This window comes from Rhinoraja longicauda, unplaced genomic scaffold (genome assembly GCF_053455715.1).
Source record: "Rhinoraja longicauda isolate Sanriku21f unplaced genomic scaffold, sRhiLon1.1 Scf000881, whole genome shotgun sequence".
In the NCBI taxonomy this organism is placed as follows: Eukaryota; Metazoa; Chordata; class Chondrichthyes; order Rajiformes; family Arhynchobatidae; genus Rhinoraja; species Rhinoraja longicauda.
In genome coordinates this window covers 21504-45510 of record NW_027602097.1, presented here as the reverse complement: position 1 = coordinate 45510, position 24007 = coordinate 21504, and the positions used below count along the sequence as shown (strand labels likewise).

The window sequence follows — 24007 nt, the reverse complement described above, 5'->3', positions numbered from 1 at the left end:
TTACATCCACCCCACAGGCTTTAGTAAAGTCCACGTGGTCGTGATGCCAATCTGCACACACAACGTCGTAATATTATGGCCAACAAGATTGTCCCAATGGTCAGTGAGGTTGGTGATGTTCCCTTTTACCCCACTCAGGGTCAAACCAGTCACTGAGTCTGTATGATTACACATGGTAGAAATTAACTTGTTTTGTTGGAGGTCCCAAACCTTAATGTTGTCATCAATACCACCAGAGATAATGTGATCACTTGTGTCATTAAACCTTGCTGCCAGTACTTGGTACGGGTTTTGAAACGTATGGATTGTAGCCTTCTTCCGAATGTCCCATAGCTTCACTGTTTCATCATCGCTTCCTGTACAGACCAACTGTGGTCCCCGTCAGGCTGGATAACATGAATTCACAAAGGATGTGTGACCTTTAGGTCTCTTGATTCTTTCACCAGTTTCATTGTCCCACACTGCTACAGTTTTGTCTGTTGATGCTGGAAAAAAACATGCTGCCATCTGTGTTCTAATGCAATTCCATCACTGCTCCTCTGTGACCTTTCAATGTAGCATAATTAGCGCAGTAGCCATATACATTCCAAAACAACACAAGTCGATCAAATCCTGCAGATGCCAGTGTTGATCCATTCCGGTGAAATCTATCTATCTATATACTACTAAAACTCTGCGGTCCAACATTCCGTATGTATGTATGTATATGTGTATGTACGGAAGATTCCGAAGAATTTCTGTCCATAACTTACAAACCCTACTCCTCCCTGAAGGTACACCAAAGCGCTACGATTTTTGTACCGCCATATTCACCATTAACGTGGGCAACTATTGTAAGTACTTTCGTTCAAATTGAAGTTACCTTTTTAAAGCTAGAGAGATATTAAAGTTTAAATTTTCATTTCTAACCCTTTTCTTGAAGGGGCTTCAGCGCGTGATGTCACAATGGCACCCGTGCACCAATCAGAGATCAGCTCGGTTTTAAATTTACATCTTCAGCTTGTGACGTCACAATGCTTGTGTGAGATTGTTGCAACATTGTTGCGAAAGGCAACTGCCAGTTTTTTAAAGTTGTGCAAGTCACTTAACATACACAGATCAGCATGGGGCCCCTATTCCCTCCCTCCCCCCCCCTTCTCCCCTCAACCCCTTCCTCCCCACTCCTTCCCACCTCCATCCCCACTCCCTCCCCCCCTCCCTCCCCCCTCAATCCCAACCTCCATCACCACTCAGCCCCTAACTCCCCCCCTCCCTCCTTCCCTCCATCCCACCCTCCCCCACTCCCTCCCCCCTCCCTCCACCATTCCATCCCTCTCCCCCTCCCCCCTCCTTCCACCCTCCCTCCCCCCCTCCCGGTTACAATGGAAACTATACGGGGACGGGCCCAACGGGGAAAGAGGGGTACTGGGAAAAGGGGAGGTCCCACTTCCCCCCTCAACCCCTTCCTCCCCCCTCCTTCCCACCTCAATCCCCACTCCCTCCCCCCTCCCTCCCCCCTCAATCCCAACCTCCATCACCACTCAGCCCCTAACTCCCCCGCTCCCTCCTTCCCTCCATCCCACCCTCCCCCACTCCCTCCCCCCTCCCTCCACCATTCCATCCCTCTCCCCCTCCCCCCTCCTTCCACCCTCCCTCCCCCCTCCCGGTTACAATGGAAACCCTACGGGGACGGGCCCAACGGGGAAAGAGGGGTACTGGGAAAAGGGGAGGTCCCCCTTCCCCCCTCAACCCCTTCATCCCCCCTCCTTCCCACCTCCATCCCCACTCCCTCCCCCCCTCCTCCCCAACTCCCTCCCCCCTAACTCCCCCCTCCCTCCTTCCCTCCATCCCTCCCTCCCCCAATCCCTCCCCCTCCCTCCACCCTTCCATCCCTCTCCCCCTCCCCCCTCCTTCCACCCTCTCTCCCCCCTCCCGGTTACAATTGAAACCCTACGAGGACGGGCCCAACGGGGAAAGAGGGGTACTGGGAAAAGGGGAGGTCCCCCTCACTACCCCCTTCCCCCTCCCCTCCCCCCTTCCCCTCCCTCCCCCTCCCCCCTCCCTCCCCTCCCCCTCCCTCCCCTCCCCTCCTCCCTCCACCCCTCCCTCCTCCCTCCCTCCCCCTTCCCTCCCTCCCCTCCTCACGGTTACAATGGAAACCCTACGAGGACGGGCCCAACGGGGAAAGAGGGGTACTGGGAAAAGGGGAGATCCCCCTCCCTCCCCCTTCCCCCCTCTCCCCCTTACCTCCCCCCCTCCCTCCCCTCTCCCTCCCTCCTCCCCCCTTCCCCCCTCCCCCCCTCCCCTCCCCCTCCCCTCCTCCCTCCACACCTCCCTCCTCCCTCCCTCCCTCCCCCTTCCCTCCCTCCCCTCCTCCCGGTTACAATGGAAACCCTACGAGGACGGGCCCAATGGTGAAAGAGGGGTACTGGGAAAATGGGAGGTTCCCCTCCCTCCCCCCTCCCTCCCTTCTCCCTCCCCCCCTCCCTCCCCCTCCCCTTCCCCCCTCCCTCCCCTTCCCCCCTCCCCCCTCCCTACCCCTCCCCCCTACCCCCTTCCCTCCCCTCTCCCTCCTCCCTTCCCCCCTCCCCTCCCCCTCCCCTCCCCCTCCCCTCCCCCCTCCACACCTCCCTACTCCCTCCCTCGAAAAGCAACTGACAGAAGCACTAAGTAGCCGCGAATGTTTCAAAACCAGCACTTAACCGCGAATGTTTTTTTAAAAAGCACTTAACCGCGAATGTTTCAAAACAAGCAATTAAAAAGCACTTTTTTTAAAAAAGTATTTTTTTTTATTCCAAGAGAATGGGGGGGGGGTCTGAGAATGGGGACTGGGTAGGGGGACAACAGGGGTCGTTGCGGTGGGGGCTTGGTGGTGGGGGAAAGAGGGGTACTGGGAAAAGGGGAGGTCCCACTTCCCCCTCAACCTCTTCCTCCCCCCTCCTTCCCACCTCCATCCCGACTCTCTCCCCCCTCAATCCCAACCTCCATCACCACTCAGCCCCTAACTCACCCCTCCCTCCTTCCCTCCATCCGACCCTCCCCCACTCCCTCCCCCCCTCCCTCCACCCTTCCACCCCTCTCCCCCTCCTTCCACCCTCCCTCCCCCCCTCCCGGTTACAATGGAAACCCTACGGGGACGGGCCCAACGGTGAAAGAGGGGTACTGGGAAAAGGGGAGTTCCCCCTCCCTCCCCTCCTCCCTCCCCTCCCCCCTACCCCTCTTCCCCCCTCCCCCTCCCCTCCCTCACCCTCCCCTCCTCCCTCCACACCTCCCTCCTCCCTCCCTCCCCCCTCCCGGTTACAATGGAAACCCTACGAGGACGGGCCCAACGGGGAAAGAGGAGTACTGGGAAAAGGGGAGGTCCCCCTCCCTCCCCCCTTCCCGCTCCCCTCCCCCCTCCCCTCTCCCTCCCCCTCCCCCCTACCCCCCTCCCTCCCCTCCCCCCTCCCTCCCCTCCCCTCCTCCCTCCACACCTCCCTCCTCCCTCCCTCCCCCTTCCCGCCCTCCCGTCCTCCCGGTTACAATGGAAACCCTACGAGGACGGGCCCAACGGGGAAAGAGGGGTACTGGGAAAAGGGGAGGTCCCCCTCCCTCCCTCCCCCCTACCCACCTCCCTCCCCTCTCCCTCCCCCCTTCCCTCCTCCCTTCCCCCCTCCCCCCTCCCATCCCCCCCTCTCCCCCCTCCCTCCCCCCTACCCCCCTCCCTCCCCTCTCCCTCCCCCCTTCCCCCCTCCCCCCTCCCCTCCCTCCCCTCCTCCCTCCCCCTTCCCTCCCCTAACCCTCCCCCTTTCCTCCCCTCCCGGTTACAATGGAAACCCTACGAGGACGGGCCCAACGGGCCCACTCGGTCTAGTATATACTACTAAAACTCTGCGGTCCAACATTCCGTATGTATGTATGTATATGTGTATGTACGGAAGATTCCGAAGAATTTCTGTCCATAACTTACAAACCCTACTCCTCCCTGAAGTTACACCAAAGCGCTACGATTTTTGTACCGCCATATTCACCATTAACGTGGGCAACTATTGTAAGTACTTTCGTTCAAATTGAAGCTACCTTTTTAAAGCTAGAGAGATATTAAAGTTTAAATTTTCATTTCTAACCCTTTTCTTGAAGGGGCTTCAGCGCGTGATGTCACAATGGCACCCGTGCACCAATGAGAGATCAGCTCGGTTTTAAATTTACATCTTCAGCTTGTGACGTCACAATGCTTGTGTGAGATTGTTGCAACATTGTTGCGAAAAGCAACTGCCAGTTTTTTAAAGTTGTGCAAGTCACTTAACATACACAGGTCAGCATGGGGCCCCTATTCCCTCCCTCCCCCCCTTCCCCCCTCAACCCCTTCCTCCCCACTCCTTCCCACCTCCATCCCCACTCCCTCCCCCCTCCTCCCCAACTCTCTCCCCACCTCCCTCACCCCTCCTCCCCTAACTCCCCCCCCTCCCTCCTTCCCTCCATCCTCCCCCCCCTCCCTCCACCCTTCCATCCCTCTCCCCCTCCCCCCTCCTTCCACCCTCCCTCCCCCCCTTCTGGTTACAAAGGAAACCCTACGGGGACGGGCCCAACGGGGAAAGAGGGGTACTGGGAAAAGGGGAGGTCCCCCTCCCTCCCCTTCCCCCCTCCCCCTCCCCCCTAACCCTCTCCCTCCCCCTTCCCCCCTCCCCTCCCCCCCTCCCCTCCTCCCTCCACACCTCCCTCCTCCCTCCCTCCCCTCCTCCCGGTTACAATGGAAACCCTACGAGGACGGGCCCAACGGGGAAAGAGGGGTACTGGGAAAAGGGGAGGTCCCCCTCCCTCCCCCTTCCCCCATCCCATCCCCCCTCCCTCCCCTCTCCCTCCCCCTTCCCCCGTTCCCCCCTCCCCTTCCCCCCTCCCTCCACACCTCTCTCCTCCCTCCCTCCCCTTCCCTCCCTCCCATCCTCCCAATGCTTGTTTGAGATGGGTGCTACATTGTTTCGAAAAGCACCACTAACAGATCGCAGTGAGAAGCACTATGTGACCGCGAATGTTTCAAAACAAGCACTTAAAAAGCACTTATCTTTTTTTAAAGTATTTTTTTTTATTGCAAGTCACTTAACATACAGAAATCAGCATTGGGCCCCTATGCTCGTGGGCCACCGGGGCAAGTGTTTCGAAAAAAGCACTGAGAGTGTGTCTGGGGGAGAGAGAGAATGGGGGGGGTCTGAGAATGGGGACTGGGGAGGGGGACAACAGGGGTCGTTGCGGAGGGGGCTTGGTGGTGGGGGAAAGAGGGGTACTGGGAAAAGGGGAGGTTCCACTTCCCCCCTCAACCCCTTCCTCCCCCCTCCTTCCCACCTCCATCCCCACTCGCTCCCCCCCTCCCTCCCCCCTCAATCCCAACCTCCATCATCACACAGCCCCTAACTCCCCCCCTCCCTCCTTCCCTCCATCCCACCCTCCCCCACTCCCTGCCCCCTCCCTCCACCCTTCCATCCCTCTCCCCCTCCCACCTCCTTCCACCCTCCCTCCCCCCCTCCCGGTTACAATGGAAACCCTACGGGGACGAGCCCAACGGGGAAAGAGGGGTACTGGGAAAAGGGGAGATCCCCCTCCCTCCCCTCCCCCTACCCCCTTCCCCCCTCCCCTTCCCCCTCCCCTCCCCCCTCCCTCCCCCTCCCCTCCTCCCTTCACACCTCCCTCCTCCCTCCCCCCCCCCTCCCGGTTACAATGGAAACCCTATGAGGACAGGCCCAACGGGGAAAGAGGGGTACTGGGAAAAGGGGAGGTCCCCCTTCCCCCTCAACCCCTTCATCCCCCCTCCTTCCCACCTCCATCCCCACTCCCTCCCCCCCTCCTCCCCCTCCCTCCCCAACTCCCTCCCCCCTCCCCCCTAACTCCCCCCTCCCTCCTTCCCTCCCTCCCCAATCCCTCCCCCCCTCCCTCCACCCTTCCATCCCTCTCCCCCCTCCTTCCACCCTCCCTCCCCCCTCCCGGTTACAATTGAAACCCTACGAGGACGGGCCCAACGGGGAAAGAGGAGTACTGGGAAAAGGGGAGGTCCCCTCCCTCCCCCCTTCCCCCTCCCCTCCCCCCTCCCCTCTCCCTCCCCCTCCCCCCTACCCCCCTCCCTCCCCTCCCCCCTCCCTCCCCTCCCCTCCTCCCTCCACACCTCCCTCCTCCCTCCCTCCCCCTTCCCGCCCTCCCCTCCCGGTTACAATGGAAACCCTACGAGGACGGGCCCAACGGGGAAAGAGGGGTACTGGGAAAAGGGGAGGTCCCCCTCCCTCCCTCCCCCCTCCCCTCTCCCTCCCCCCCTTCCCTCCTCCCTTCCCCCCTCCCCCTCCCATTCCCCCCTCCCTCCCCCCTACCCCCCTCCCTCCCCTCTCCCTCCCCCCTCCCCCCCTCCCCTCCCTCCTCCCTCCCCCTTCCCTCCCCCAACCCTCCCCCTTTCCTCCCCTCCCGGTTACAATGGAAACCCTACGAGGACGGGCCCAACGGGCCCACTCGGTCTAGTATACTACTAAAACTCTGCGGTCCAACATTCCGTGTGTATGTACGCAAACATTCCGTGTGTATGTACGGAAGATTCCGAAGCGTCTTTGCTTGACGCTTAACTTACAAACCCTACTCCTCCTAGACGGTACGCCAAAGCGCTACGATTTTTGTACCGCCATATTCACCATTAACATGGGCAACTATTGTAAGTACTTTCGTTCAAATTGAAGCTACCTTTTTAAAGCTAGAGAGATATTAAAGTTTAAATTTTCATTTCTAACCCTTTTCTTGAAGGGGCTTCAGCGCGTGATGTCACAATGGCACCCGTGCACCAATGAGAGATCAGCTCGGTTTTAAATTTACATGATTTTTTTTCTGACCTTTTTTTTCAAGGTCTTCAGCTTGTGACGTCACAATGCTTGTGTGAGGATAGTTGCAACATTGTTGCGAAAAGCAACTGCCAGTTTTTTAAAGTTGTGCAAGTCACTTAACATACACAGATCAGCATGGGGCCCCTATTCCCTCCCTCCCCCCCCTTCCCCCCTCAACCCCTTCCTCCCCACTCCTTCCCACCTCCATCCCCACTCCCTCCCCCCCTCCTCCCCAACTCCCTCCCCACCTCCCTCACCCCTCCTCCCCTAACTCCCCCCCTCCCTCCTTCCCTCCATCCCTCCCCCCCGCCCTCCACCCTTCCATCCCTCTCCCCCTCCCCCCTCCTTCCACCCTCCCTCCCCCCCTTCTGGTTACAAAGGAAACCCTACGGGGACGGGCCCAACGGGGAAAGAGGGGTACTGGGAAAAGGGGAGGTCCCCCTCCCTCCCCTTCCCCCCTCCCCTCCCCCCTCCCCCTCCCCCCTAACCCTCTCCGTCCCCCTCCTCCCCTCCCCCCCTCCCCTCCTCCCTCCACACCTCCCTCCTCCCTCCCTCCCCTCCTCCCGGTTACAATGGAAACCCTACGAGGACGGGCCCAACGGGGAAAGAGGGGTACTGGGAAAAGGGGAGGTCCCCCTCCCTCCCCCCTTCCCCCATCCCATCCCCCCTCCCTCCCCTCTCCCTCCCCCTTCCCCCGTTCCCCCCTCCCCTTCCCCCTCCCTCCCCTCCTCCTTCCACACCTCTCTCCTCCCTCCCTCCCCTTCCCTCCCTCCCATCCTCCCAATGCTTGTTTGAGATGGGTGCTACATTGTTTCGAAAAGCACCACTAACAGATCGCAGTGAGAAGCACTATGCGACCGCGAATGTTTCAAAACAAGCACTTAAAAAGCACTTATCTTTTTTTAAAGTATTTTTTTTTATTGCAAGTCACTTAACATACACAGATCAGCATTGGGCCCCGATGCTCGTGGGCCACCGGGGCAAGTGTTTCGAAAAAAGCACTGAGAGTGTGTCTGGGGGAGAGAGAGAATGGGGGGGGGTCTGAGAATGGGGACTGGGGAGGGGGACAACAGGGGTCGTTGCGGAGGGGGCTTGGTGGTGGGGGAAAGAGGGGTACTGGGAAAAGGGGAGGTTCCACTTCCCCCCTCAACCCCTTCCTCCCCCCTCAACCCCTTCCTCCCCCCTCCTTCCCACCTCCATCCCCACTCGCTCCCCCCTCCCTCCCCCCTCAATCCCAACCTCCATCACCACTCAGCCCCTAACTCCCCCCCTCCCTCCTTCCCTCCATCCCACCCTCCCGCACTCCCTCCCCCCTCCCTCCACCCTTCCATCCCTCTCCCCCTCCCCCCTCCTTCCACCCTCCCTCCCCCCTCCCGGTTACAATGGAAACCCTACGGGGACGGGCCCAACGGGGAAAGAGGGGTACTGGGAAAAGGGGAGATCCCCCTCCCTCCCCTCCCCCCTTCCCCATCCCCTTCCCCCTCCCCTCCCCCCCTCCCTCCCCCTCCCCTCCTCCCTCCACACCTCCCTCCTCCCTCCCTCCCCCCCTCCCGGTTACAATGGAAACCCTATGAGGACGGGCTCAACGGGGAAAGAGGGGTACTGGGAAAAGGGGAGGTCCTCCTTCCCCCCTCAACCCCTTCATCCCCCCTCCTTCCCACCTCCATCCCCACTCCCTCCCCACCTCCTCCCCCTCCCCAACTCCCTCCCCCTCCCTCCCCCCTCCCCCCTAACTCCCCCCTCCCTCCTTCCCTCCATCCCTCCCTCCCCAATCCCTCCCCCCCTCCCTCCACCCTTCCATCCCTCTCCCCCCTCCTTCCACCCTCCCTCCCCCCCTCCCGGTTACAATTGAAACCCTACGAGGACGGGCCCAACGGGGAAAGAGGAGTACTGGGAAAAGGGGAGGTCCCCCTCAATCCCCCCCTCCCTCCCCTCTCCCTCCCCCTCCCTCCCCCTCCCCCCCTCCCCCGTCCCTCCCCTCCCCTCCTCCCTCCACACCTCCCTCCTCCCTCCCTCCCCCTTCCCGCCCTCCCCTCCTCCCGGTTACAATGGAAACCCTACGAGGACGGGCCCAACGGGGAAAGAGGGGTACTGGGAAAAGGGGAGGTCCCCCTCCCTCCCTCCCCCCTACCCACCTCCCTCCCCTCTCCCTCCCCCCCTTCCCTCCTCCCTTCACCCCTCCCCCCTCCCATCCCCCCCTCTCCCCCCTCCCTCCCCCCTACCCCCCTCCCTCCCCTCTCCCTCCCTCCCCCTCCCCTCCCCCCTCCCTCCCCTCCTCCCTCCCCCTTCCCTCCCCCAACCCTCCCCCTTTCCTCCCCTCCCGGTTACAATGGAAACTCTACGAGGACGGGCCCAACGGGCCCACTCGGTCTAGTTTACAATAAACATCTGACCCATTAAAGGTATTAGAGGAGCTTGAAGACTCGAGGTTCTTGGTCCAGCCTGCCCCACGGCTTGCTGCGGGCTCCTCTGCACCAAGGGCAGCAGCTCGTTGTGAGGGGCTTGGCCTGTACCAGTGCCATCTCATTTGCTATTTCTTTATACCAAACATTTTCTATTCTATTCGTCGGATCCTGCCGACTATGCCAATTGTTAAAGGGGAAAAGGTTCAAGGATCTGACTAGCAAAACAGAAAAAGGCTCACTCGTCTGTTTAGTTACAAATCAGTTTTATTGGCAAGAGAGAACAAAGACAATACTTGTCTTGGTATGCGCGGGGTCCGTTTTACAGCAACACACCTTTCTCTCTCTCTCTACCTCCATCTACGGCACTGATCCCGCCAGCCCATCGGTGAACCCCTCTCATAAATGAACTAACTTCTGGCTTACTGGCGCCTGCCTTTACACAGGTATGAAATCAGCCATTGAAATAACCACCAGCAAGTCCTGGCCAATAGCGCTGCTCCCAAATTCAAACTATAACCAATAGTAGGGGACAGCATCCTAGCAAGCCCCCCCCTCCCTCCCCACTTTGGGAATAAAGCGCATCCTGGCACGTAAGGCAATACACACAACGTTACAGACTTGGCGCGCAAATGAAGGAGATAGAGGAATTTATTTAGTCAGAGGGTGGTAAATTTGTGGAATTCATTGCCATAGATGGCCAAGTCAATGGGTATTTTTAAAGAAGAGATTGACAGATTCTTGATTAGCAAGGATGTCGATACTTATGGGGTACAGGCAGGATAACGGGGTTGAATAGGAAAGATAGATCAGTCATGATTGAATGGTAGAGTAGACTTGATAGGCCGGATGGTCTAATTTAACTCCTATGACTTATCCCTTTTCAATACATGCCGCCATAGATGTTGGATTATTCAACTCAACTATTAAATTGGAATTTGAAGATCACATGTTGAAGAAAAAACACTGAGCAAAATTTCAAGGGGTTGACAAGTACTGAAAAAAACATGAGGCAAAACTCTTGAGAAATATAAGAACCAAGTTCTCCTTTTATTTTTGTTTATTGAACAGTTAAAAAAAATACTGCTAATATATTTTGTTGAGTGTGCACATATAATATTAATGAGAAATTTGTTTAAAGTAACCGATTTGTGCCTTTTTGTGTGCCGAGAACAATTTTGAAAGTAGAAGTCATAATTTCTAAAAATAACAGAAAATATGTTCAGTCCAGTCCAACATGAGACTTTAAATCAGAACAATAATCTAAAAAGAGCTGAAAGGTAACCGGGCAGATACTGAAGCATTTCCAGACAATGAAGCAGGGAGGAAAAGGCTCTGATAAACTGGGAAGAAGGTAAAATCTTGATCTATTACCTCCCCCAGCGGAAACATGGGACAACCATTATAAGAACCACCTACACAACCCCAGCAAATGGACACAGATGTGGGGAGGGAGAGGGGTTTAAGGTGGAATTTCAAGGCAGTTGAAAGCATTTACCAACAGCTACATAAAGTTGTGGATGGGCAGGGGGCTTAGGGCTGGTGGGGGGGGGGGGGGGGGGGGACGACGACAGAGTGCTAATACTAGGAGGAGAAAGGGAGATCAATAGCCAGAGTATGTTACTGAAGCATTAGGGCCACAACTAACATTTAGACAAAGTAAATTAATCAGAGAGAGATAACACAGATTTGTGAAAGATATGCCAGATCAGATAAGTTAGGATAACTTTTATCAAAGGAGCTATATAAGGGAATGTATGCCGAGTCTGTTCATATGGAATTCCAGACGCCACTTCATAAGGTTTAAGATAAGAGCCAGTTAACAAAAAAAAGAGCATCTTGTGCTGGAGGAAAACTATTTGTTTCCCCGAGCAATTGATTGGAAGATAGGAGGCAGAGAACAGGAAGAATTATGAAGAGTGACAGCTGTGGATTCGTTGGCAGCATTCTCACCTCCGAGTTAGAGGGTTGTGTGTTCACATCCCATCCCGGAAATGTGAGCTCAGAGACCTCAAAATGACCTACCAGGGATTACTGTACCGTCAGGGGACTTACAGATGGGATGGTAAACTAAAGTCCCAAGTGGACATAAAAGGTCCCATCACATGATTTAGATGTGTAACGTAGGAGTCATAACCAATATTTATTCCTCAGTTAACATCACTAAAACTGATGATTTGGCTGTTACTACACTGTAATTTTTGCAAGTCTGCTGCATACATGGGTTGTCATGTTTTCTCAATGACAGCAGTGACTACACTTCGAAAGCAGTTAACATACAATAATAAGCTTTGAGACATGGAGAACATAAGAAAACAAGAAAATCAGAGCAGGAGTAGACCACACAGCCCGCTATGACTTCCCCTGCCTTTCACCATGATGATGGTTGACCTATACTGGCTCCTTCTTTCTCTGACTGCCCCCATTAACTGGGTATCAGTCTGAGGATGGAGCATATCATTATGAACAAGCCTGTATCATGTGATACTAACCCTAACCCCAAACCTCACCCACCCTCTACTTCCTACCTTCCAACAAAATACAAAAAGCCTAGCATGAATATGAATATATGAACGGATATCTATTAGTTCCTTGTTACAACTCAGCAGTGATGGTTTCATGCTAAAGAGATGTCATGGCATTTCCTTTTTGCACAAATGGAAATCTTTCCTTCATTTAGGGTTTCCTTCCTATGCACAGCCCATATTGTTTCTTAGTAGCATTTGTGCAGACCCAGAATGCATTTTGCTATCGATTTCATCCTTGCAAATCCACCAGGCCTTGGACTATGCAAACAGAAGCCCATGTTCACAAGTTATAACATGCAAGTTTTGTGTGGTAGGATGTTTTATTAATAAATTCCATTTTATTATTCATCATAGCAGAGCTTTAGAAAGATGATCCCTATGACTGAATTTGGAGATGCAAGGATGATGTAAGAATAAACTTTGAAATGCAATCCAACATCAAAACAACAATGAAAGTCTGAGTATGGTGTCAGTGCCAGGATCATCTGTGTGAAGACTGATTCATTGTCCAAGGTGACATTTGGATGAGGTAGTCAAAAACAGATATTTGGGCACTCTCGAGATGTTGATGCAGATTGAAGGATAAGTCATTGGCTGCAGTATCCAGATGAGGGCAGCTAAAACATAAAACAGAACAGCACTGCACAGAAACAAGCACTTTGGCCCACAATGTCTATGTTGACATGCTTGCAGTTCCACAGAGCGTGATAATGGAAGTGGAGAATAATGCAATTGGCCAGGTTAAAGTGCAGAATAGAAGGAGTTGCATTAATGTAAACTTCCTTCACCTAATTAGGAAAGGCCAAAATGGCAGCATATCCTTTTTAAAGTGAAGTGAACACTGATATTCAATTGCACAAAGCAAGAATCTACATGAATGGCACAAATAAGTGAATATTCTGCTTTCATCAGGATTGGTTGATGCATAAATTCTTTCCAGGACACCAAAATCACTTCCTTGATTTGGATCACATTCTTAGAAAATTAAGTTAGTTATATTTTGTGGTTGTGAATTAAGTAATTCAAATTGGTTGTTCTTTGATTATTTTTCTGATCTGTATGCCATCTGTTTTCCTAAATTTTAAAGCTTCTTACAAAACAACAGACAACATTGAATATCTGCTTCAGTGTAATTACAATTTAAAAAAAAATCAGATCTTTGCAAATAATGTCACAGCAGGGCTGAATACATTGTATGTTTGTTCCCAATCTAGATGAAAAGCAAAAACAAAACATGGCGTGACAAGTACTAATTTAGGAAGAATTACTTCAATTGCTTGATAGAATGTCACAGCATAAAACTCTCCACAATTAGCCATGTTATCACATAAAAAATAAATGCCATGGGACCTGGAAATGGCACGTTGATACAGAATGATTCCCAGAGATTTAATCCAAAGCATGTTGATAAATCATCATGCTGCGGAGATCGCAGTATAATTATCCTGGGAATGCTTTATGCTGACAAGAAAAAAATTGAAAAATATTTAAGTCACTAATAGCAACGCATCTTATCCTCATAACCAGATAAAGCTGCACGCCAACCTCCACCTCTTCCTCCTCCACTAAAGACAAGAAAAATAATTACTAAACAGCCATATTTTAATATGTGAGAATCTGGATTTTTCTAGTGCTTGATTTAAGTGTCATGTTTCAAATGCATATGGTGCAATTGTTTCATGATGGATAACTATTACACACGCATAACAATTGTCAGTTAGTTATTCATCAGAATTCAGCTTGACCTTCTGCTGCTTTGTTGTTTACAGCAAGCAGATTGATGATGCCAGACTAAAACTATTCAGTAACATTTGAAAATGATACAGAAAGCAACACTTCAAAATGTTCGCAAAATAATATCTGCAAACCATCATCAAATTACCAGTTTTGTGTAATACCAATGACTAGTTTTGTGCAATATTATGTATATGCTGTGGCATCAGGGATGATTCTGGGTATGGCAGTGACCACACCAATACTCACACTTGGTGAACGTACGTGGTATGTTTTCTTTACAGAGAAAAGAAAGTCCAAGACTGCTTGTGGGCACTGTGCCTCATCGTCAGGGCACAAAGTGCAGTGGCACTGGCGATTTTTGGCTTGTCCCGGCAACTCAGTAACTCAGTCCTGATCTCGAAGGTGAGGGTGAGGGTGAGGCGATCTCAGGCTTCTCCCTGCAGATCACCCTTGCCTCGAGAGGACGCGCTGATCCCGATCAGGGTTATCCCAATGGCTCAGCTTTAAGGCTTGAAGATGCAGCCCTGGCGGTCTTTGGTTTATCCTGGCGACTCAATCTTTGTATGTGGCCACAGTCCCTCATTGTCCGTGAGCAGGAAGAGACATTGACATCTCAGGCTTGCCCCAGCCACTCAGTCTTAGCTTCAGTAGAGACACTGGCTATTTAGGGCTTCTTCTCGGTCGCCCAGTCTTGACAACATGGTGGCGCTTGTGGTCTCAAGTTTGTCCCAGTAGCTCAATCGACCCACGGTCGATGAGAGCATGGGGGGACCGCCGTGAGGGGGAGGGGGAAGAACAATGGAGGATCTGGTGTGGGGGAACCGCGGGTGGGGGGGGAATAAAGGAGGATCCGGCGTACTTTGTAACTTTGTTAGCGCTGTAGGTGGCCACTATTTGTATACCTTGGGTATGCAAGCAAAGAATTTCACTTACCCTCGTCACATGTGACAATAAAGTATTCCATTTCATTCTAATCTTTCTTGAACCTGCAACAGGGGAATATAGCTAGCAGGAAGGCGTCACATTTTCTCTCCCTTCCTCTTTTCTCCCTTCATTCTTTTTTCCTCTTTCTCTCCTGCTTCTTTTCTCTCCTGCTTCTTCTCTCACCCACTTCCTTCCTCCCCACTGGCTGGATTGCCTGGGCTTAATAAGGAGTAGGCTGAAGAGGTTCTGGTGGCCAATCCTATGTCGGCTAATTGGGCCCAGTTGCTACCAATGATGCTGAGAATTGGCCTATCTGACTGTGATTGGGATCAGAGCGGCATCTGAGGCAGGGAGCGCTGTCACAAAACCAACAGAAAACATTGAGAGACAATCTATTTGCTAAGTATATTCTGAACTGATTGGCCAATGGACGGCAGAAATTAAAAGCTGTCGAGCAGACAGACCTCCTATTGATGAGAAACCTGAAAAGATGAAGCATTTATGATGTGCAAAGGATTTATCTTAAACGCGCATACCCTGATGAACGAAACTAATTTCACTATCATAAACATTACCATGCCACTGTGATGTAGTCTGTTTTAGTATATTAAAGGCTTTTTGTAAAATAATAACATAGAACATAGAAAAGTACAATAGAGGAACAAGTCCTTCGGCCCATAGTATCCATGTCGAATATGCCAACTTAAACATCTCCTCTGCCTGCACATGATCCATATTCCTGCATTCCCTGTATATATGTGTGACTATCTAAGAGCATCTTAAATGCCATAATCATATCTGCCTCCACAACCACCCCTGGAAATGCGTTCCAGGCACCCAGTACTGTTTGCATGCAAAACTTGCTCAACACATTTCCTTTAAATTTTGCCAATTTCACCTTATAGCTATGTCCTCTACTCTTTGATATTTCCATCCTGAGAAAAAGTTCTGACTGTCTAACTTATCTATGCCTCTCATAATTTTATCTACTTCTACCAGGTCTCCCCGTAGCTTTGGACGCTTCAGAGAAAACAATCCAAGTTTGTCCAACCTCTCTTTTTTATCCTCTAATCCAGGCAGCATTCTGGTAAACCTCTTCTTCACACAATCCAATGCCTCTACGTCCTTCTGTAATGGAATGACCAGAAATGCACACGATACTCCAAGTACGGCCTAACTAAAGACTTAAGGCTGTATCATGACTTCCTGGCATCACAGACATCTTTAACCTCTTACAACTCCATGTTGAGATCCGCATCTGCTTTAAGTAGACCACTAGCACTGTCGTGCCACCAGACTAAGTAACAGTTTCTTCCCCTCTGTTATCAGGCTTCTGAGTGGTCCTTCCATAAACTAGGTACACCTGTACCCCATTGCGAGCATTGGACTTTGTCTATAGAACTGATGTGCTGTAATGCCGAGAACTATATTCTGCATTCAATATCTTCCCCGTTGCTCAATTAATTGTACTTGATTCTATTTGACTTGATTGTATTTATGTATAGCATTATCTGATCTGAATGGATAGCATGCAAAATAAAGCTTTTCATTGTACTTCTGTACAAGTGACATTAATAAACCTAAACCTAATGAAGACATTTGCCTTCTTTACCACTCTATTTATTTGTGTTGGCCCTTTCTTGGAGCCATGGACCAAGATCACGCTGTACATCAATGCTGTTCATAAATACATTAAAATTATTTCATGCTTAAGTAAAAATGTTTCTGTTCATTTACTCCAGTCTCATGTTACAATTGATATATTGATACAACTAAAATAATGAAAAGCATAGTATAGGTAACATACAGAATTATTATTTTACTTAAAACGGTGTTTTAGTCATTTTAAATATCTTTGAAACATTAATTATTTAATAATAAAAATGCTAACTCAACAGCGTTCATATCAGTTTGTGCTTTATACAAATCCAGGCTTTGATATTGCCTTGCCCTGTCCCATCCAAATAACCCAAGCAGTGGAAGAAAAATGTATAGTCCGGTCCTGTTAATTAAAATCAGCCAGAACATTACATTGTCCATTTGGTAGTTTTTTCCAAAACACTCTCCCCTATACCCCACCAGCTCTCATGCCCATTAAAACCTCCACCCATATCTAATCCCTTCACACAGGGATTGAAAGCACAGGGATTGAAAACACAATTGAGGTGAGATGAGAAAATCATGACAGACTCTAATTATTTCAGCAACCAACAGATACAGGTTTACAATTTTTAGCCCTGCAGTTATATTTGTATCAGCTGAATGCTTCAAAATATGGCACATTATATTTTACCATACCTCCACTAATAGTTTGTTTTCTAAAGGTTGCTGACCTTGTTTGCATTAACTCATGGGTGGAAATGGATCCACTTTGCTAATGTAGAATTCTTCAATCACTTGCATCTCATTTGAAAGGTGCAAACTTTCAAATTAACTGCAAAGTGGCACTAATCAGACCAACCAACAATTAAGTGACAGATATATAAAAGTCAGTACATGCTTCATTCACCCAAATACTACATTCTCAAACTATTGCAATTGTACTTCACTTAACAAAATACCCCGTAAATCCAACACTGTCTAAAAAACTGATTGTAACACCTAAGTTATTTTCCACATGATGTATTTGGTAACATTATCCTAAAAATAAAATGGTACAGGGGACCTTTGCGACAGAGACTGTCACTGTCACTCTCACATTGGTCTCTTCAGCCACAAGCAACGCTGCTCTAGTCGAGGTTTGGAGCAAGCAGCCAACAACTAGAATGCATCACCCATGGTCCGCTATGACCGAGGGGGGCCTACATCCAGGGGAAATCATTGCAGACACCTTTCCTATTTTGTGAATGCACTGAGACATCAAATATTATCACAATTTTGTAGGACTGCAGATGTTGGAACCTGACAGAAGAACAGAAAATTAGGAAGAACTCAGCCTGTCAAGCAGCATTGTGAAAAATGAAAACTGTAAATGTTTCAGATCAGCAACAGTTCCTCAAAAGATTCTATAGTAATGGACGTCAACTTGTTTCTCCTTCCACAGATGCTGCTCAACTGGCTGAGTTCATACAATATTTGCTTTTGTGACTAACTTAACTTCAGTTGACTAAAATGCAGTTAGTACTTCAAATCAACTAGTGAGCAGATTAATTGCAGAGAGAAGTATTCTCATTGGAGAAATGTATCTGTTTGTGTTTGGTCACCACCTACTACATGTAAACATGCATTTATTATTGAAAACCTGTTTGATAGCCCAGAGCAGTCTGGAATGTTATAAGACTGAACATGTACAGCTGACAGTAAATAGAGATCAGAATGCTTTGATTGCTCTTTGTAGAGTTGGAACTGTAATTTGTTTTCCAAAGTACCACTACAATGTTTTGGCATGGCTACTGTCAATCAAAAGCGAAATATGAAGGTTCAGTTCAGCTGCAAGCCAGAAGCTATGTGCATTTGGCTAGTTGTAAATTCAGGTTCTGGAACAATAAATTTAGTTGAAAGCTGAAGCAGAAGTCTCTGTCCTAATCTGAATGTAAACAGGTCAGATTTGCTAAAGTTCAACATGAAGGCAAACACAGATTTTCCTGGAACTGCTGTTCCTTTGGGAACACCGAAGATCAGACATGGATGATTCAAAGATAGAATTACAGTAAAGGAAAAGCTTCACAAAGTGTCTTCTGAGATTACCTTGATTACCTGAATGAATTCAACATATTTGGCCAAATCTTGAATTCCTTAATAATGAATGGAAATATGCACTTCAAAACATCTGTAACACATGCAATTGCAAAAATATTCAGGGAACCAAATTACTAGTTCTGCGTAATGAGTATAAACCAACAGATAAAATGCAGCAACTACTTGATGCTTAGTAAACCTAAACCTATGAGGTCAATGGGCTACAGGAATTAAATCCATCCAAGGGACTGACTTCTTACTGAAGAAATCTGGAAAGGTGAAAAAAATACTACTTGTGCACCTGGCAAAGGTTCTAAACTCAGAACCTCTGGTTTATTTTATTGCCCCTCCAGCTGTGATGTTCTAATGTTAAAATGTATAATATAACAAGTCTCTGCAGTCATCAAGTCTAAGATGATTTATTTGTCAGGTGCAAAGAGGTAAGATGATTTCTGATATGCACTGAACTAATGGGAGTGAATTTCTTTAGAATACAACAGCAACATTCTAAATAGGGAGGCGAATAAAATTCCGTATAGAAATGTAAAATACTTCAAATCAGGCTTAAACAGTATAGGAAAGGATTTCTATTATTAAAACAAAAGCTATGTCTATGATAATGAAAGAGGTCAGGGCCCTGACAATAAATTGGATCAGTTTCAAGAATCCCCTGTGACCTTCAGTAAACCGAGTCCAATGTTCAGATGCTTTAAAAAGTCAATATTGAAATTATGAAGCAATCTTGCAACTTTATAAGTCAATTTTGCACCATGAAATAAATGCTTTCCTTAGTTCTGATCACAGTAAAATAGAAATAGAAATATTTTTAAAGACATATAGATACTGTTGTAAACATCCCAGGCTTCATTGGTATGTCCTTATCCTGTTGCCAACTGTGGGAGTGTTCTGTCCGCAGTCAGAGTTTGATTTTTATCAACACTAGCAAATTTGGGTGATCTTCATCAGTATGTGTCAGTAAATGGCACACAAAATTAAAATAATATTTAAAATTAAACTCCCACAGATACAGAAGAGGGCTCAAACCAGATAAGATTCTGTAACTTTGTTCTAGAAAGACCAAGCAAATGCTCTCAGCATATTTAACAGGATTTAGGCCTTAATCCACATAAGCAAAACAAGTTTATTTTATTCGCTGAACATTGTTGTACACAAATTGAATGACAAAATTTCTTATTATAAAACAGCAACCATGCAACAAATATGCACCGAGCACCTCGTAGTTGTGAAAGGTATCATCTCATGCAGCTCGAGATTCAGAAAGCTGTTATAAATGGAAAATAGACCTGACAGATATGTGAAAGGAGATTCAATCACCACTTCTCTGCTAATGAAATATCTCCCATGTTTTCCTGGTTTCCTGCTGAAACATGATTGCTTATCATCAAGATTACAAGTCAATCTTCCAAGATAACTCTGGATTATGATCGAAAGAATTCTTTTGATCTCAGTCTGAACAATCAAAAGACAGAAATTGAACCAGGACCTGCCTGTTGCAGCATTGCTGTCAATTAGCTCAGCTGAATAAGTTGATTGTCACGAATATTATTGTTAATATGTTGAATGAACTTGGGAGTAAGTCAACGAAAGCTAACTAAACTTGTTTTTAGTTAAGTTTAGTTTAGGGTTTGGAGATATAGCATGGAAACATGCCCTTCTGCCCACCGAGTCCACGCCTACCATTAATCACCTGTTCACACTATTTCTATGTTATCCCACTTTCTCATCCAATCCTTGGGAGAAATTTTCAGAGTGCAATTAACCAACAAATCTGCATGTCTTTTATGTCATTATGCTGGAACGAGTGCAGAGAAGATTTATGAGGATGTTGCCAGGGTTTGAAGGACTGAACTATAGGAGAGATTGGGCAGGCTAGGACTTTATTCCTTGGAATGCAAAAGGCTGAGGGGTAATCTTATAGAAGTGTATAAAATCACGAGGGGAATAGATAGGATGAATGCACAGACTCTTTTTCCCAGGGTAGGGGAATCAAAAATAATAGGACATATATTTAAGGTGAGAAGGCAAAATTTAATAGGAACCTGAGGGGTAACATTTTCACTCAGATGGTGGAGGGTATATGGAATGAGCTGCCAGAGGATGTAGTTGAGCTAGATACTATAAGAACATTTTAAGACCCTTGGACAGGTACATAAATAGGAAAGGTTTAGAGGGATATGGGCCAAATGTGGCAAAATAGGACGTTTAGATGGGGCATCCAATGGTTAGAGATAAAGCATGGAAGCAGGACCTTCGGCCCACTGAGTCCACACTGACCAGGATCACCCATACACTAGTTTTAGTTTACCTCAAGTATCCCTTGCTTTCCCTCTCTCCATCCCCTCCCCCTTCCAAGTTCTCCCACCAGTCTTACTGTCTCAGACTACATTTTATCTTTGTTTGCTTTGTTGTTACCTTCTCCCAACTAACAATGATCTATTCTACATGTTCCTTGATTTCCATTCCCTTTGTCCTGTTTTTACACCTTACACTTCCTTATCTATGTACCTCCCACACCCCTGACATCAGTCTCAAGAAGGGTCTCAACCCAAAACACCACCCATTCCTTCTCTCCAGAGATGCTGCCTGTCCCATGAGTTATTCCAGCATTTTGTGTCTATATTCTAGTTTTAGTTTAGTTAAGTTTAGAGATAGATTTAGGGCGGCACAGTCATTTAGGGCAACACAATGGCGCAGTGGTAGAGTTGCTGCCTCACCGCACTGGAGACCTGGGTTCAATCCTGACTACGGGTGCTGTCTGTTTGAAGTTTGTACGTTCACCCTGTGATCGCGCGGCTTTTCTCCGGATGCTCCGGTTTTCTTCCACACTCCAAAAATGTACAGGTTTGTAGGTTAATTGGCTTCTGCAAATTGTAAATTGTCTCTAATATATAGGATGGTGCTAGTATATGGGGTGATCGCTGGTCAGCGTGGACTTGGTGGGCCGAAGAGCCTATTTCCACGCTGTATCTTATGAAAAAAATGAAACATGAATAGGGAAGGTTTAAAAGTCTCTGGACCAAATGCAAGAAGATGGGACTAGCCCAATATACCAATTTGGTCAGCATGAGCAATGTTGGCCAAATGGCCTGTTTCCCTGCTGTATACCATTATGATTATCTGTAAAAATATTTAGCCTGCACAAACAGCGATGCAGTCATTTACATGAATGACAGGTATATGGATAGGAAAGGTTTAAAGGGATAGGGGCCAAATGCGGGTATATAGGTCTAGTGTAGATGGGGCATCTTTGGTGACTTGGGCCAAAGGGTTTCTTTCACACTTTGAGAAATGTTTAGGATTTAGAGAGACTTTAGAGAAATAGCATGGAAACAGGCCATTCCGCACCAACCAGCGATCCCCGCAGACACTTAACACTATCCTACACACTAGGAGTAATTTACTAACTAACCTAAAAACTGTAGGTCTTTGGAATGAGAAAGGAAACCAGAGCACCCGGAGAGAACCTGAGCGGTCACAAGAGAAAGGTACAAACTCCGTGCATACAGCACCCATAGTCAGTATCGAACCTGGGTCTTTAGCACTGTAAGGAAGCAACTTTACCACTGCACCAGTACGCCACCCTTAATGAGTTGGGCCAAAGGGCCTGTTTCAGTGCTGTATAACTCTATGGCTCTCTATGACTCTTTGAAATGTGGGAGCATCCGGAGGAAATCCACAAGGTCACAGTGAGAACGTGTAAACTCCATGCTCACAGCACCCCAAGTCAGGTTAGAATTCAGGGCTCTGGTGCTGTGAGACTGCGGTTATATTATATCAGCTGCCCACTTAATATTTATCTTAATTTAGTTATATCTATTTGATTGTATTTATTTATTTCATATTTAACACCTTTGCTTAGCTTTATTTCTGTAAAGACAATGTGCTCAGCCAGCTATGCAAAATACCCAAGGACATTGATTCTGTAAGTCTTGCGAACCCAGTGGTTTCTCAAGCCATTGGTTGAATATAAATTTCAATAAACCAGACACATGGACAAATAGAAATATACAGGCTAAATGTGAATTATAAAACCTAGGCCCCTGGACATAATCATCAGGAAACTAATGTAGCATGTTACCTGACAAGATGACTGGCACAAATAATGATACTCAGGTGTACACAGTTACCAATGAAAGCCACACTCTCCACAGAATAAGTAATCCTGATACTAATAACTAAATAAGGAGAATAAAAGATTTAAAAAAAGATATAATTATGCCTCAGGTATTAAATACACAGCAGTTCTTGAATATCTCAACTATGTCCAGATTCCCCGTGGCATATAATATCATTTGAACTACTGTGAAGCAACAGTATCTCTGATACTGTTGACAGATGATTTAAAAGGCATGTCAAAGTAGTGGCCAAAGTATTTCTGCCTTCCTCTTTGGTGTGATTTTCAGAGTGATGGTTATTCAGAGATGTTAATCTCTTTGTACAGAACTATCACAAGAATCTGCCTGGGGTTCCCATGTAATCAATCTCCTGTCTTTGACAATAGTAGAGTGTAGTTCACAATTATTACAGTTTCTAAAATCCCTCAGCTGCAGCCAAGTCTAAGCATCAGCATGTGTTAATCGTTCCCAAGCTGCAACACTTAAATGGCAGTAAAAAAAATGTGGCAATATGTACTTAAATTTATGACTTTTCATATTCTATGGTTTTACTAACACTTGTTCCCTAAGGCCCCTTTCTCAAAATAAGACTTAGTAAGCAATAAACTGTATACTTTGGTTCCACTTTGCTCCAACTTCTTTCAGTTTGCGCAGTATCTCTGTGGGATGATGGGGAGAGATGTGCCCTGATGGACCACTCCACCATTCTCTGCAGCTTCTTGCCTTCCAGTACATGGGAATTACCGTACCAAGACATGATGCAAATGGTTAGGATACTTTCTACCTCTGTAAAGTTAACCAAAACCAGATGCTTCTTTCTCACACTTATAGCAAATAGCATGAAAAGATCATAAGAATCAAATAATTTAATTACAAAATGCTGGAGTAACTCAGCAGGCCAGGCAGCATCTCAGGAGAGAAGGAATGGGTGATGTTTCGGGTCGAGACCCTTCTTCATACTGACCCGAAACGTCACCCATTCCTTCTCTCCTGAGATGCTGCCTGACCTGCTGAGTTACTCCAGCATTTTGTGAATAAATACCTTCAATTTGTACCAGCATCTGCAGTTATTTTCTTACAAATAATTTAATTACCTCTTTTTATTTGTTACCTTTTAACCTATCTAATTTCTCTACTATATGCTTCTTTCCTGTGATATTGCATTCAATATAAATGCAAAATACCTTACAGTAAATAATATTGATTATACCACTTGCCATAACTAGAAATTCACTCACATTTCCTTTAACTAACCTTTTAATATTTATATATCTGTGAAAAGCTCTTTCCTTTCATATTGACCACTAATCTATGATTATATCCTATCGTCACCTGTTCTTTATCCACTCAAATTGATTTGCTGCTGAATTATGAATCAAAAGCCCATTTAATATTTTATTTCAATCTCTCCTGCCGAAAAATAAATCACCAATCCATAGCCTTAAATGTGCTATACAGCAGCAGATATGTATCCTCCCCTGCTTTTGAAATTGATTTTTTATTGCCTTCAATAAAACGACATACAAGTATTGGAAATAGAGAAGGAAGCAAAGTTCCGATTATGTATCACCACTTACTCCACCAAGGCTGGATTTCTGAGCAGCTGTACACTGATATTGGGCCTGGTATAAAGGAATACTTTCAGATCTAATGTTTCCTTGTCCTTTTCCATCAACACTAGTAATGATAGAGTCCGGCATCCTGTGCTCACCTCTTGTGGGATGTCCACAGCCATATGAACTTCTTGTAACCATGTGGCTCCCACTGTTTGGACGAATCATTGCAGTGATCAT

At 47.7% G+C, this 24007-nt stretch overlaps 1 pseudogene; it reads right to left on the bottom strand.

The window, feature by feature from the left end:
- LOC144591344 (U5 small nuclear ribonucleoprotein 40 kDa protein pseudogene) lies at positions 1 to 24007 on the bottom strand (annotated as a pseudogene).